Genomic DNA, 16697 nt, shown 5'->3' on the forward strand with positions numbered 1-16697 from the left:
GGGTCAGCCTTCGGACACACACAGGGAGGAAAAAAGAGAAAGGGAAAAACAAAGAAAGGGAAAGGAAAGAAGAGAGGTCTCAAATGCTGCAGCGGAGAAAAGGGTAAAGAGAAGAGGTAAGGAAAAGAGAAGGACAAAGGAAGGACGAAGACTTGCAAGCAGAGAAAGTGAAGAATGTGGTACATTTTCGAGCGTCCGTCTCTGGACGTAGGCACAAAACGTACTCCCAGAGGGGGAGAAAGGGACGGAAAGAGGCAGAGGTGAGGGGGGAGGGGGCGAAGATGGGGGATGGGGGATGGGGAAGGATGCGGAAAAGGAAGGTATGCAGCTCGGAAAGGAAGGAGGGCCACATTAGCTCGGGGTCCCATGCTAACTACGAACGTATCCACAAAAGAATTGTGAAACCCCCAGGGGGCTGTGGCTGGTGGTGGCCTTGTGGCAGTCAACATGTTAAATGCCAGGCCTAATAGACTGTGGGCTAGTTGTATGGCTCATGCCTTCAGCATGTACTAATGTAGCTAACATAATGAAATTGTTTTTAAACTTGGAACATGTGTCATACATCACTTCTGGTAAGTATTTTGAGCATGCTGCCAAAGTGTGCCACTTGTAGCTCAGTTGTGAACAATTCCTGAAAACAGATGCACATTTTTCAAACTAATGCTCACAAGTTATGTTGTAATTACTAGAAAAAGTGTGACATTTGACTCCAACTCTTACATAATGGTAAAGCTGAAACACTCCATCCATAGGATAAGGCTTGACGAAAGTTTCTTTACAACACACACAAAATTGTCATTTAGTAACTGAAGACAAAGTTATGCAAGTTCCTCAGGTTAAATATTGCCCAGTTTAATTGTGTCCTAGATCTGGTCAAACGAGATTTCAGGAAGAATTCATCAAATACATAACTGTGTCTAAAAACACCTGAGCCAACATTAGCCATAACACTAAAGTAAGAAAATTCAAAATAAAACAATGGAAAATCCAAGATGGAATAATGACAGTATTATGGAAAGGATAGATTGCTGCTCACCAAATAGAGGAGTTGAGTTGCAGACAGGAAAAAAAGACTACTAAACATGTAAGCTTTCAACCAGAACACTTTCTTTTGAAATAAACACACACACACACACACACACACACACACACACACACACACACACACACACACACACAAAAAAAAAAAAAAAAAACCACTACTCCTGGCTGCTGGGACCAGACTGCGAGCAACTGTGTATGATAGGGAGAGGCAATCTAGGTGGCGGGAATAAGGAGGAGGCTGGGCTGAGGAGGGAGAGTGACATAAAGGCGGGGGATGGTAAAGTGTTGTTTGTGAGAGCCTACAGGGATGAGGTTGAGACGGACCAAACAGCATGGTCATTGATCCCATTGGATAAGGGAAGGATGGGGAAGGAAATTGGCCAGCCCCTTTCAAAGGAACCATTCTGGCATTTGCCTGAAGCGATTTAGGGAAATCATGGAAAACCTAAATCAGGATGGCGAACAAGAAGAGAAGTACAAAACCTGTGTTTGCACTTGTGGAATAAAAGGCTGTGTAGTGGGAATAAGTAAGGGATAGACGGATGAACAACAATGACTAGCAAAGGTTAAGGAAAAGCAGGATATGTTGTAGGGACAGTTTCCACCTGCACAATTCAGAAAAGCTGGTATTGGTAGGAATGATCCAGAAGGCACAGGCTGTGAAGCAGTCATTAAAATAAACAATGATGTGTTGGACTGTGTGCTCAGCAACTTGGTGGGCCAGCTGTTTCTTCACCATAGTGATGTGCTTTGTTCTACAAGGGCATGACAAACAACAAGTTGGCTGTCCACATAAATGGCATGGCATCTCTCTCTCTCTCTCTCTCTCTCTCTCTCTCTCTCTCTCTCTCTGGTTGGTTGAGGATTAAAGGGACCAAACTGCATAGGTCATCAGTCCCTTGTTTCATAAACACACAGAGCACAGTGAAACCATTCCTTTGTCATTCGAAGCACAAGATAAAAATTCCAAGGGAAGAAAACCCCCACGGTGAATAATAAAGAAACATGGAAAAAGGAGCACAGCAACAAAAACATCATAGAGAAGAAAGGCAGAAAGAATTAAAACTGTACAGCAGAGGATCGTGGCTGGCTGATCACGAAAATAATAGGATGAGCCAGCCACTTTGCAACACGTTAAAACCTCTACCTAAAAGATTAGGATGGAGTCGAATGACAACACAAAACTAATTAAAAATACAGCTCAAAAGAGGGTGATATAATAAAATTAAATGGAGCTATAAAAGCCGCTTGCACGAATAAAACGTAAAACCCGATCTGTCATACAGACATTGTCACCTAAAAGAGAGGATAAATCACCCTGGAGATTAAAAGCACACCTGAGAACGGTTAAAAGAGGACATTCCAACAACAGATGCGCCACCGTCATGGTTGCACCACAGTGACAATGAGGGGGGTCCTCTCGACGCAGCAGATGACCATGCGTCAGCCAAGAATGACCAATGCGGAGCCTACACAGAACAACAGAATCCCTGTGAGAGGACCGCATGGAGGAACCCCACACAGTCATGGTCTCCTTTACTTGCCGCAGCTTATTAGGTGCAGACAGAGTGCGCTGGTACGAATACGCTCAAGGGCACGAAAAATGGATGTCAGTTCTGCGGTGTAAACACTGCAGCCTTCCGGCAAGGAGCGCTGGTCGACATAGTCTGCATGAGCATAAGCGTACCCCACACGGCCATCAACCATCGAGCCATCGGTATATATAACCTCCAAGTCATGGTATGCGCCGAGGAGAGCAAGGAAATGGTGCAAGACTGCAGGAGGAACCGAATCCTTTGGCCATCGGGAAAGTTCCAGCCGAAGCTGCAGCCGACGAATACACCAAGGTGGTGTATGTGGGTGGACCTGGTAAGCAGACAGAAGAGGCAAACACTCGAGTTCACGAAGGAGGGAGCAAACACAGATCCCAATTGTATGGCCCGATCGTGGCCGCTGGTGTGGGATATGGACTGCCGCATTAGCGAAAAGGAGACGGTAGTTAGGGTGACGGGGCGAACAACGGACTTGGGCAGCATAGTTTGCTAACAGTTGTTGGCGCCAAATACGAAGCGGAGGAACTCCAGCCTCAACACGAAGGCTATGAACAGGGCTGGTGCGGAATGCTCCTGTCGCCTGTCGAACCCCACAATGGTGAACAGGGTCCAGCAGTTGCAACACTGAGGGCGACGCTGAGCCATACGCCACACTCCCATAATCAAGTCGGGACAGCACGAGGGCTTTGTAGAGCTGCAGCAGCGTATTACGATCTGCACCCCAAGTTGTGTTGCTCAGGCAGCGGAGGGCATTCACATGCTGCCAGCACTGACGCTTGAGCTGACGAATATGTGGAAGCCATGTAAGCCGGGCATCGAACAGCAATCCCAGAAAATGGTAAGTGTCAACAACCCGGAGCATGGCATCCTGAATATAGAGCTCAGGGTGGGGATGGGCAGTTCGACGCCGACAAAAGTGCATGACACAAGTCTTCGCAGCAGAAAATTGAAACCCATTGGCTAGGGCCCACACCTGCGCCTTGCGTATGGGTCCCTGCAACCTACGTTCTGCAACACCAATGGTGGAGGAGCTGAAAAAGATGCAGAAATCATCAGCATATAACGTGGGTGAGACAGACGACCCTACTGCTGCTGCAAGGCCATTAATGGACACAAGGAAAAGGGGCACTCTCAATACAGAGCCCTGTGGAACGCCATTCTCCTCGATATGAAGTGAACTATGGGATGTGCCAATTAAAACGCGGAATGTCCGAACAGATAAAAAATTCTGAATAAAAATGGGGAGAGAGCCCCGGAGACCCCAACCGTGCAACGTGACAAGAATATGGTGCCGCCACGTCGTGTCATATGATCTGGAGAGGTCGAAAAAGACGACGTCGTGTCATATGATCTGGAGAGGTTGAAAAAGACGGAGACGAGGTGTTGGCGCCTGGAAAAAGCAGTGCGGATTGCAGACTCAAGGAAGACCAAAGTATCGGCGGTGGAACGGCTGTGACGGAAGCCGCTCTGGCACGGAGCCAGAAGACCCCGAGAATCGAGCATCCAACACAGCCGTTGACCCACCAGATGTTCCAGAAGCTTGCTCAGAGTATTTGTCAAGCTGATGGGCCAATAGCTATCCACATTATGCGGGTCCTTACCAGGGTTCAGCACCGGAATGATGGTACTCTCTCGCCACTGTGATGGAAAGACAACATCGCCCCATAGGTGGTTGAAGATGGCAAGAACACACTGCTGACAGTTCGGGGACAGGTGTTTGAGCATCTGATTGTGGATGCCATCTGACCCAGAGGCTGTATCGGGGCACTGTGCCAGGGCGCTTTGGAGTTCCCACAAACTAAATGGGGTGTTATACGCCTCAGGGTGGCGAGAAGCAAAAGAAAGCCGTTTGCATACCTCCCGGCGTTTTAGCGCGCGGAACGCGGGCAGGTAATTCCCTGATGCAGAGGCCCGAACATAGTGCTGGGCGAAATGCTCGGCAATTGCACAGGCATCAGTGGATAGTGCCCCGTTGATGGTAAGCCCTGGGACACCTGTAGAGTGCTGCAATCCAAAGATGTACCGAATCTTCATCCACACCTGGGAGGGTGAGGTACGGGAACTGAACCAATGGTGGAAACGTACCTCTCCCAGCACTCCTGTTTCCGCCTCTTGATGAGCCGCCGTGCCTGAGCACAGAGACGTTTGAAGAAAATGAGGTTCTCCAAAGACGGGTGTCGCTTATGTCGCTGAAGAGCCCGCCGACGTTCTTTAATGGCTTCAGCGACCTCCGGAGACCACCAAGGCACCAACTTTCGCCGGGGACACCCTAACGAAAGAGGAATGGTACGTTCTGCAGCGGAAACAATAGCTGCAGTCAGTGTCTCAACCGCCACATCGATGGTACCATGGGGGAAAGAGTTAGCAGTGGCAGCAGAGGAGAATGTTTCCCAGTCGGCCTTGATAAATGCCCATCTAGGCAAGTGGCCATGGGAGCGACGCTAGGGTAGTGAAAGGAAGATGGGAAAATGGTCACTACCACACAAGTCGTCATGGACTCTCCAGTGGACCGATGGTACAAGCCCTGGGCTGCACAACGACAGATCTATGGCCGAGAATGTGCCATGCGACACACTGAAATGTGTCGGCGCCAGTGTTTAAGAGGCAGAGATCGAGTTGGGAGATGAGATCCTCGACATCTCTGCCTCAGCCAGTAATCTTCGTTCCACCCCACAGGGGATTGTGGGCGTTAAAATCCCCCAGGAGAAGAAAAGGCTTGGGAAGTTGGGTGACAAGTGCAGCCAATTCGGTCAGGGAGACTGTACCACCTGGAGGGAGATAGACACTGCAGACGGTTATGTCCTGGGCAGTCCTTACTCTGACAGCCACAGCTTCCAATGATGTTTGCAGGGGCACAGGAGCACTATATACAGAGGTAAGGACATACACACACGCTCCACCTGACACACAATTGTAATTGCTACGGTTGCAGTAATAACCCCTGTATCCACGAAGGACAGGGGTCCGCATTGCCGGGAACCAGGTTTCCTGGAGGGCAATGCACAAAGCAGGTGTCATGCTTAGAAGCTGATGCAACTCAGGTAGATGGCTAAAATAACCACCACAATTCCACTGGAGTATTGTACAAAGCGTGTCCTGTAGGGGCATGCAGGCACGGAAAAGGCAAATTACTTCGCAGGGTCACATGCTGCCGTCGACTGAATGACGGACGTTGCTACGTCCTTCATTTCTGAGGAGACGGCGAGATCCAGGTCATCAGGGGATGCAAAGAGCTCGACCTCATCCTCAGAGGCTGAGCTGACAGGAAGCGGTGGTGCGGGAACCACTGGGTCCTTATCCTTCTTAGAGACCTTCCTCTTCTCTCTCTTGTCTTTCGGAGGAGGGTTTGCATGCTGGGAGGGCTTTCCTGACGCATCAACAGGAACAGACGAAGAGCGTGAAGCCCTTCGACCAGCAGCTGGTGCCTTCTTCAGCCACTGGCTAGTGTCTTGTGAGACACCGGGGAAGTCCTTGGAAGACAGTCCCCCAAGGGATCCCTTCCAAACAAGTGAGGTCGGAGGAGGCTGTTGCGTCCCTGGCTGAGCAGCCGGAGAGGCTGTCGCCCGCCCCCCCCCCCCCCCCCCCCCCCGCGGCAGAGCAGCCAGAGTGGGCTGTCGCGCCCCCCCCCCCCCCCCGCGGCAGAGCAGCCAGAGTGGGCTGTCGCCCCCCCCCCCCCCCCCCGACTGAGCAGCCGGTGAGGGCTGTGGCCTCTCCGGCTGAGAGCCGGAGACTTATGTCCCTGGTTGTTTGGGGCGCACTGCTCCCAAACTGGGTGTTTTGGGAGTAGTGGAAGAGAGAGTGGCCTGTCCCAGCTGTGGGGCAGGCGTTACTTGATTTCTCTGTGGGCTAATGGAGAAGGGTGTCTTTGCAGGAGCTGGTGGCGGCAGTGTGACGGTAGCTTAACTCCAAAACATAGGTGTGGGGTTGAGTCGTTCTAGCTTCTTCTTTGCCTCTTGGCAAGTTAAACGGTCCAAGGTCTTAATTTCTTGTATCTTCCGCTCTCGTTGATAGACTGCACAGTCTGGTGAGCAGGGAGAATGATGCTCCACACAGTTAACGCAGGTGGGAGGCGGAGCACATGGAGCATTAGGATGCGGAGGTCGTCCACAATCACGACACGTGGGGCTGGCAGTGCACCTGGAGGACACGTGTCCTAATTTCCAGCACTGGAAGCATCGCATAGGGGCGGGACATAGGGCTTGACATCGCACCGGTAGGTCATGACCTTGACCTTCTCAGGCAAGCAGTCGCCCTCAAAGGTCAGGATGAAGGCACCGGTAGCGACCCTATTATCCTTGGGCCCCCTACAGACACGCCGGACAAAGTGCCACCTCGTCGTGCCAGGTTCCACGAAGCTCGTCATCAGACTGTAGCAGAAGATCTTTATGAAAAATAATCCCCTGGACCAAATTTAAGGACTTATGGGGAGTGACGGTAACAGGGATGTAACCGAGCTTCTCACAGGCGAGTAATGCCTGGGACTGTGCAGATGAAGCTGCTTGGATGGCCCCGCTTCGCATTTTGGAAAGAGACGCAACTTCCCCAAACTTATCTTCGAGATTGTGCACAAAGAAAAGAGGCTTAGTCTCCAAAAACGAATCCCCATCAGTTCTGCTGCATACAAGGTATCGTGGCGAATACGGCTCCTGTCTGTCTGCAGCCCTACGTTCCTCCCATGGTGTGGCTAGGGAAGGGAATGATTTCAGGTTATGTGTCACAGAGTTAAATTCCACCTTACCACGCTTAGAGACATTGGCGGTCGGGCGACCACCAGATTGAGATTTCACCTGCTTCATTGCGGGGCATCCGCCCCGATGCCACCCACTCCGACCAGGGACTCTCCCCACGGGCACCATCCAGCCACAGCAAAGGCCGGGAGTCCCGATGCCCCAGAGAGATGGGCATCTACTCCTTGGCTTACGTGGGGAGGTGTCAGCTCAGGCATCGGCAGTACGATCCCTGTGTTGTTAGGGGGCTACAACCTAGAGGGTACATGACGACCCCACCACAACGGGCTAGCTACCATGCTGGATTTTGGGTGCCATGGGTAGTCCATATTTATCGCGTGTGCAGATGGTGACGCACTAATGATGTAACTTACACAATCCATCTGGGGTGTATGCCCAAAATAAGGGATGGAAGGTGTAGTTACAATGCCAAGACGATAAAGAGTGCCAAGGTCTTAGGGCAAAGAGGACTGATGGTGCACCACGTAAGGTGTCCTTCCCCAAAAGGCTCTTACTTCTGTTGAATTTGGAAAAATGGAGGTCAAACCCCAATGGGGACCACCACATTAAGGCCGAAAGGTTTGAGACTCCTTTTAGTTGCCTCTTACGACAGGCAGGAATACTGCGGGCCTATTCTTACCCCCGAACCTGCAAGGAGATATCTCTCTCTCTCTCTCTCTCTCTCTCTCTCTCTCTCTCTCTCTCTGTGTGTGTGTGTGTGTGTGTGTGTGTGTGTGTGTGTGTGTGTGTGTGTGTGTGTGTGTGTGCTATTACGGAAGGAAGGTCTTCTGTCCAAAATCTTACATGTTTAGTGGTCTTTTTGCTGTGCCTGTCTGCAGCTCAACTCAGCTATATTGTGGGTAGCAATCTATCAATTTCATTGCATGTCAAAATACTTTGTTACTACAATAGTTTAACATTTATTTTGTTGTGACTGGTGTTTCTCCACGCACCTGGCAGCTACAAATAAAAGCAAAGCAGTTGCATTTTCATTCTACTGTTTCCAAGACAGTAAAGCTGTTTTCAAGAAAGTAAGGCACCTGTGTATCAAAATTTGGAACGTTTAGCACAACTGCATATGAACTTATCTGGCCTGTCAGCACTTAACAAGCTCAGCATATCTCTCTCTCTCTCTCTCTCTCTCTCTCTCTCTCTCTCTCTCTCTCACACACACACACACACACACACACACACACACATTATCTATTACTCTATTAACGCAAGTAATCGTAGAGCAAGATAAGACACAGTTTCATAGACTACTTACAGTATCACATATCCGTAACTTTATTATTAGAGAAACAAGGAAAAGCTCTGTGAAGCAACAGCCAAGAATTGGTTTCTATTTTTGTTATCCAACAATAATTCAGTAGGTAAAAACTCTACTAACTCAAAACATTAGGCAAAAAAATAGTTTTTTGGAGCATTGACAAAACTGTGCCAAAAATATTTCTCATAGGTCGGAGGTATTCCTTTGAACACTATTATAAAACAACTGTTTGGAGAAACATCTGTGGTTGTAACTGTTAGAAGCAAGCATGGAAATAATTAATTTTAACATCATACATACTACATGGAGCTAGTCAATTTACTCTTAAATGACACACACAAATGGCTTACATGTAGTCTGATTTCAACTAAGGTGGCAATTTTTTTTTCTCTCTCTTGATTTTCTACGAGTTGCAATGCATTTTGATCACACTGATGCTTACAAACTTGCACTATATCTTCCAGATTCTTCAAGTTGTAATATACACTAATTGACGTTTGGTAACATACCATACCATGTTGTACCATACTTTATTATATTTTATGTAACGCTACATGTGCGATAACTAAAATTCTTGCAAAATTTTTTACCATTTTGATCCAGTTTCAGCCTTCTTCAAAATGTTCTTATACTCTGCATTCCTTGTATCATACAAGAAGTTATGCTTACTCACCTCTTTGGTAAGTTTTTCTGTTTCCATTATTTCCACAGCGTACACTATGTGCTATCTGATACGGCACATCTGCCTCCCACCGCTGCTGCCACAGACATAAGTGTGAGAACAGAGCAACATATGTGCCTGGAGGCATACACAGACACCGGCCACCAGGCCAAGTCTCAGAACAGAGACTGCCTGGTCCTGGCTGTGGCAGTAGGCCAGTGGCCGCTGCATCAAAGCCACCCTCTGTATGGCTGACACGATGCAATAAGCATTTCAATCAAGTGCCTAGGTGCTGCAGGTCAGGGTCTCAGGCCATGCTGCTAGACCGCATTATGTCTGTTCAGGCCTTAAGTGAACTAACCATCTTCATCTTAACACAAACAGTCACCGTAACTAGAATGTGACACCAAGAATACTTCAGCAGCGGCCTGCAGGTGCAGCACTTCAGTATTTAGCCACCATGGGTCTTACATTTGCTATATCATTATCTAGGACAAGAATTTTCAAATATGAGTATAAAATTCATCAACAGAACATCACAAAATATTACTAGTTTTAAGCACGATCAACACAACCAAACAGGACATGAATATCGTGTCACATAGCATATCTTGTTGTGCTGATTATCTTGTGATGTCTGTGTGCAGGTAGACAATATTCTATAAAAGTCCACACACATGAGCAACTGATGACAGTGATTCATCATGTGCGACATCGCCTGTAATCGATCACTCACCTCAACATATAACACGAGCAATCTGTCGTGCAATTTTAATCAGTATTACAAATGCCACTGTGTCAAGAAGTTCTGCTATTGAAAATGAACTATGTTTAGCAGCAGATGCAGTTGATTTTCCAATCCTTATGATTAAATATAAGAAAATTCAAAATAAACAAGGATTATAATTCATCAAACTTTTTTAGAACCGCTTTTCATGGGAACTATAGGTTACTTCACAGAATAAATTACTTTTTCACTGACACTAAGCAGCTTGTGTACATCATTCCAAAAAAGTTTGGATAATGCCATCAGTTGTACTTTTGTATGTGTTTACCGGTGGTATAATCAGTTCAGAGCCTCAAGGTAAGTACTGGCCAGAAATTGTGGTGCTTATTTATTAGTTTTCTTTACCGAATTTTTTCTGGGCACAATTATTACTATAAATTTCAGTCTTAAGCCTGCCTGTCCCATTGTAAAAGTTTTGTTTCCCCTCTCACTTGGTATCACACACTTGGTAACTCTAAAGTTAACCCACCAAACACTGTCTTCACTCTATGATACAAAGTTTCCCCACTATATTACATTACATTCAACCATTCAATAATCAAATTATCCCTCACTCGCCTGCAATATTAAAGTTATCTCAACTCTATAGCCACATTTTTCTTGTAACTTGTTCCTCCTCAATACGTTCCCAGCAGAAAGATTTTTTCTCCTTTTTTCTCCCCCCCCCCCCCCTCCTCCTCCTCTATCACCCATTAAATGACTTACACAGAGCAGATCAAAAGTGACTGAATGAATAGCCACCTGCTTGTTCTGTGCAACACCTGCCAAGGGTTTTGCAAAAAGGTGGCAGAAATAATTTCCACGTGTGGATACTTATGTGTGCCCCGAGTGATCCAATGCAACACCATTCTTCGACATCTCTTGAAGAATAAATGGAATCAATAATTGGCTAACTGTTGGTCCATTAACATGAAACACTATGGAAATGTTTCGTCCAAAACTGTAATAGTATACTATTATGTTTAAAAAAAAAAAAAAAAAAAAAAAAAAGAGCTACAGTATGTGATATAAAGCATGACTGAAATATCAGCTGGTTGGTTGGTTTGTGGGGGTTAAAGGGACCAGACTACTTAGGTCATCGGTCCCTTGTTCCACGACCATAATAATACACGAGGAAAAGTCCAACAAGCAATAAACACATAACGGAGACGACAAGGGACGACACAGTACAAGAAAGACATAGACGAAGACCAGAGAAAAGAGATGAAAAGACACACAGAGTGCGATGGTCATTGGCCGACCATGAAAATAAAACTGGAAAGGCCAACAACCAAGGGACACATTAAAACACCACGAACTAAAACCCCAGGCCAAAAGCCACAGTCGACACTAAAAAAAATAAAAAGGGACTCTCATATTGAATGATAAAAACCCCCTGCTCGAATAAAACGGAGAACTAAGTCAGCCATAGTAGAGTCATCGGTTAAAAGAGCAGGGAGTGTATCAGGCAGCGCGAACGTCTGCCTGAGGGCAGTTAAAAGTGGGCAGTCTAGTAAGACGTGTACCACGGTCAGGGCCAATCCGCAGCGACAGAGAGGCGGGTCGTCACGGCGCAAGAGATACGCGTGCGTGAGCCGGGTATGTCCTATGCGGAGCCGGCAGAGGACGACAGCGTCCTTGCGAGACCCCCGCATGGAGGAGCGCCACACACTGGTTGTCTCCTTGACTGTCCGAAGTTTGTTGGGAGAGGGCAGGGTGCGCCACTCATCACGCCAAGCAGCAAGGACCTTCTGCCGCAATACGGATCGGACGTCACTCTCTAAAAGACCGATCTCCATGGCCGGGGAACTGACCGCCTGTTTCGCCAGGTCGTCAACCCGCTCGTTACCCGGGATGCCGACGTGACCTGGGGACCAAACAAAGGTGACAGAGCGGCCGCAACGGACGAGAGTATGGAGGGACTCCTGGATGGCCATCACCAGACGGGAACGAGGGAAACACTGGTCAAGAGCTCGTAAACCGCTCAGGGAGTCACTACAGATGACAAAGGACTCACCTGAGCGGGAGCGGAGAAACTCTAGGGCACGATAGATGGCAACCAACTCGGCAGTGTATACACTGGAGCCAGCTGCCAATGACCGTTGCTCACAATAATCCCGTAGAGTGAGAGCGTAACCAGTGTGACCAGAGACCACCGAACCGTCGGTGTAGGCCACCGCCGCGTTCGGAAACTCGGCCAGGATGGAAAGAAAGCGGCGGCGGAGGGCCTCCGGAGGCACTGAGACCTTCGGACCCTGTGCCAAGTCGAGCCGAAGGCACGGTCGGGGCACACTCCACGGGGGCAGACGGAGATTGGCCCGGAAAACAGGCGGCAGAGGAAAAAAGTCAAGGCCACGGAGAAGGTCCCGGAGGCGAACCGCAATGGGACACCCTGACCGGGGCCGCCTGTCTGGAACATGGACGATCGAGCGCGGGAACAGGAGATGGTAGTTTGGATGCCCTGGCATGCTATAAACGTGCGCGGCATAGGCGGCCAGAAGGCGGTCACGCCGGAACCGCAATGGAGGGACACCAGCCTCCACAAGTATGCTGTCGACGGGGCTTGTCCGGAACGCTCCCGTGGCGAGGCGGATCCCGCAGTGGTGTATGGGATCCAGCAATCGCAATGCTGAAGGCGAGGCAGAGCCGTACGCCACACACCCATAATCAAGGCGGGACTGGATCAGCACTTGATATAGGTGGAGGAGGGTGGACCGGTCGGCACCCCACCTGGTGTGGCTTAAGCAACGGAGAGCGTTTAAGTGCCGCCAGCATGTTTGCTTCAGCTGCCTAATATGGGGCAGCCAAGTCAACCGGGTATCAAAAACCAGTCCCAAGAACCGATGCGCCGCGACCACAGCAAGAGGTTCACCGTCAAGGTAAAGGTGCGGCTCAGGGTGAACCGTGCGACGCCGGCAGAAATGCATAACGCAGGTCTTCGCGGCCGAAAACTGGAAGCCGTGCGCTACAGCCCATGACTGCGCCTTGCGGATGGCACCTTGCAGCTGCCGTTCAGCAGCGGCGATGCCACTGGAGCTGTAATATAGGCAGAAGTCGTCCGCATATAAAGAAGCCGCGACGGACGACCCCACCGCCTCAACGAGCCCATTGATGGCAATTAAAAACAGGGACACACTGAGGACAGACCCCTGTGGGACCCCGTTCTCCTGGACCCGGGAGGAACTATGCGACGCAGCCACTTGCACGCGGAAGGAACGATACGAAAGAAAATTCTGAATAAAAATCGGGAGCAGGCCCCTAAGGCCCCACCCATGAAGTGCGGCCAGGATGTGATGGGGCCAAGTCGTATCGTATGCCTTCCGCATGTCGAAGAAGACGGCAACCAGATGTTGGCGGCGCGCAAAGGCTGTACGGATGGCAGACTCCAGGGAGACCAGATTATCGACGGCAGAGCGGCCTTTACGGAACCCACCCTGAGACGGAGCCAGAAGGCCCCGAGACTCGAGGAGCCAACCCAATCTCCGGCTCACCATACGTTCCAGCAACTTGCAAGGAACGTTGGTGAGGCTTATGGGGCGATAGCTGTCCACCTCCAGCGGGTTCTTGCCAGGTTCCAATACGGGGAGGACTATGCTTTCCCGCCATTGAGACGGGAAAGCACCCTCGACCCAGACGCGATTGAAAAGATCTAGGAGGCGTCGCTGGCAAGACACTGAGAGGTGTTTCAGCATCTGGCTGTGAATGCGGTCTGGTCCAGGAGCCGTATCAGGGCAATCAGAAAGTGCGCTCTGGAATTCCCATTCGCTGAAAGGAGCATTGTACGACTCTGCGTGGCGCGTGTGAAAGGAAAGCCTCCGACTTTCCAACCGCTCTTTCCGGGAGCGGAAGGCCAACGGGTAGTTCGTTGACGCGGAACACTGAGCAAAATGCTCTGCTAACCGGTCCGCAATCGTGTCGGAGTCGGTGCACACTGCTCCATTCAGCGAAAGCCCAGGGACAGAGACAGGTGGCCGATAGCCTTGGAGTCGCCGAATCTTGGCCCAAACCTGCGATGCAGAGGTACGGACGCCAATGGTGGAAACATAACGTTCCCAGCACTCCTGCTTCCGTTGGCGAATAAGGCGTCGGGCTCGGGCGCGGAACTGTTTAAAAGCAATGAGGGTCTCCAACGACGGGTGCCGCTTATGGCGCTGAAGAGCCCGCCGGCGATCTCGAATCGCCTCTGCGATCTCGGGCGACCACCACGGCACGGTCCTCCGCCGAGGTGACCCGGATGTACAGGGAATCGCAGATGCCGCCGCAGAAACGATGCTGGTGGTGACCGACTGAACCACCGCATCAATCGGATCAGTGGAAGGAGGTGCGATCACTGCGACAGATGTAAATAAGTCCCAATCAGCCTTATTCAGAGCCCATCTGGAGGGGCGGTCAGAAGAGTGACGCTGTGGCAGTGACAGAAAGATGGGGAAATGGTCACTACCACATAAGTCGTCATGGACCCTCCAGTGGATGGATGGTGAAAGTCCGGGGCTGCAAATAGAAAGGTCAATGGCCGAAAACGAGCCATGGACCGCACTAAAGTGGGTCGCCTCTCCCGTGTTTAAAAGGCAGAGGTCAAGCTGTGACAGAAGAGTCTCGACATCTCTGCCCCGGCCAGTAATCGCGGCGCTACCCCACAAGGGGTTATGGGCGTTAAAGTCGCCCAGCAACACAAAGGGAGGCGGCAGTTGTCCTATCAATGCAGCCAACACATGACGAGAGACATCACCATCCGGCGGAAGGTACAAACTGCAGACAGTAATAGGCTGAGGCGTCCACATCCTTACAGCGACAGCCTCTAAGGGTGTATGAAGAGGCACACACTCGCTGTAGATAGAGTTAAGGACGTAGACGCAGACTCCACCAGACACCCTCTCATAAGCTGCCCGGTTCTTATAATAACCCCGATACCCTCGTAGGGCAGGGGTCCGCATTGCCGGAAACCACGTTTCCTGGAGGGCAATGCAGAAGAAAGGGTGACTGCTGACGAGTTGGCGGAGCTCAGCAAGGTGGTGGAAAAAACCGCTGCAGTTCCACTGGAGAATCACTTTGTCCATGGGCGAAATAGGCGTGAAGGGACCGAGGAGGCAGATCACGTCACTGGGTCACCTGCTGTCACCGATCGAGGACCAGTACAATCGGCGCCCTCGGCGTCCGAGGGTATGGCGAGATCCAGGTCCTCAGCGGACGCCAGGATCTCCACCTCATCCCCAGACGCAGAGCCTGTATGGAGCGGTGGGGTGGATGCCACCGCGCGTTCCTTGGCCTTCTTCTTCTTCGTCTTCTCTCTCTGCTCCTTGGGCTTTACTGGCTGGGAGGGCTCCACCGAGTCAGTCTCCGGGACGGAGGAGGAGCGGGAAGCCCTGCGACCAGCCGCTGGCCTGCTTTTCAGCCATTGGCTGACGTCACCCTTCCCAGAGGTGGAAACCTGGGAAGGGAGGGACCCGAGGGATCCCTTGCGAGAGAGAGTCGCCGAAGAAGTCGGACGCTTCTCCGGCTTAGAGTTGGGGACTTGTGTCCCCGATGGTTGGGGGGTCGTTGCTCCTGAGGTAGGTGGTGCAGGAGCAACAGATGGGGAAGTGCCCCCCACCATCAAGGGGGCAGGTGTAGTATTCCGGCTCAGAGTGTTCAGTGGAATCGGTGCAGCAGATGACAAAACTACTGTTTTGGCAGCGGTGGCATAGGAGCTGGTCAGAGCCACAGGATGTAGCCTCTCGTATTTCCGCTTAACCTCAGTATAGGTCATGCGGTCCAGGGCCTTATATTCCATGATCCTTCGTTCTTTCAGTAGAACCTTGCAGTCTGGCGAGCAAGGGGAATGGTGTTCGCCGCAGTTCACACAGATGGGAGGCGGCGCACATGCAGTATTAGGATGTGAAGGGCGTCCACAATCTCTGCATGTCATGCTGGAAGTACACCGAGATGACATGTGGCCGAACTTCCAGCATTTGAAACACCTCATCGGGGGAGGGATATAGGGCTTCACATCACACCGGTAGACCATCACCTTGACCTTTTCGGGTAGGACGTCACCCTCGAAGGCCAAGATGAAGGCACCGGTGGCTACCTGATTATCCCTCGGACCCCGATGGACGCGCCGGACGAAGTGAACACCCCGCCGTTCTAAATTGGCGCGTAGCTCGTCGTCCAACTGCAAGAGTAGGTCCCTATGGAATATAATGCCCTGGACCATGTTGAGACTCTTATGGGGTGTGATCGTGACGGAAACATCCCCCAACTTGTCACAAGCGAGTAACCGCCGTGACTGTGCAGAGGATGCCGTTTTGATCAATACTGCCCCAGAGCGCATTTTGGACAAGCCCTCCACCTCCCCAAACTTGTCCTCCAAGTGCTCGACAAAAAACTGAGGCTTGGTCGCCATAAACGATTCCCCATCGACTCGTGTACAGACTAAATAGCGAGGTGAATAAGGTTCGCTGCCAACCGTAGCCTTTCGTTCCTCCCATGGTGTGGCCAGGGAGGGGAACGATTGTGGATCATATGCCTGAGCGTTGTATTGAGGCCGAGAACGCTTAGAGACTGCTGGCGGCTGGCCGCCAGCAAGAGATGATGTACCACGCTTCATCGCGGGTCATCCGCCCTGATGCCACCTACTCCGACCAAGGGCCCTCCCCACGGGCGCCACCCAGCCTCAGCAACGACCACCTGGCGGGAT

Source organism: Schistocerca gregaria, chromosome 1 (assembly GCF_023897955.1).
Source record: "Schistocerca gregaria isolate iqSchGreg1 chromosome 1, iqSchGreg1.2, whole genome shotgun sequence".
NCBI lineage: Eukaryota > Metazoa > Arthropoda > Insecta > Orthoptera > Acrididae > Schistocerca > Schistocerca gregaria.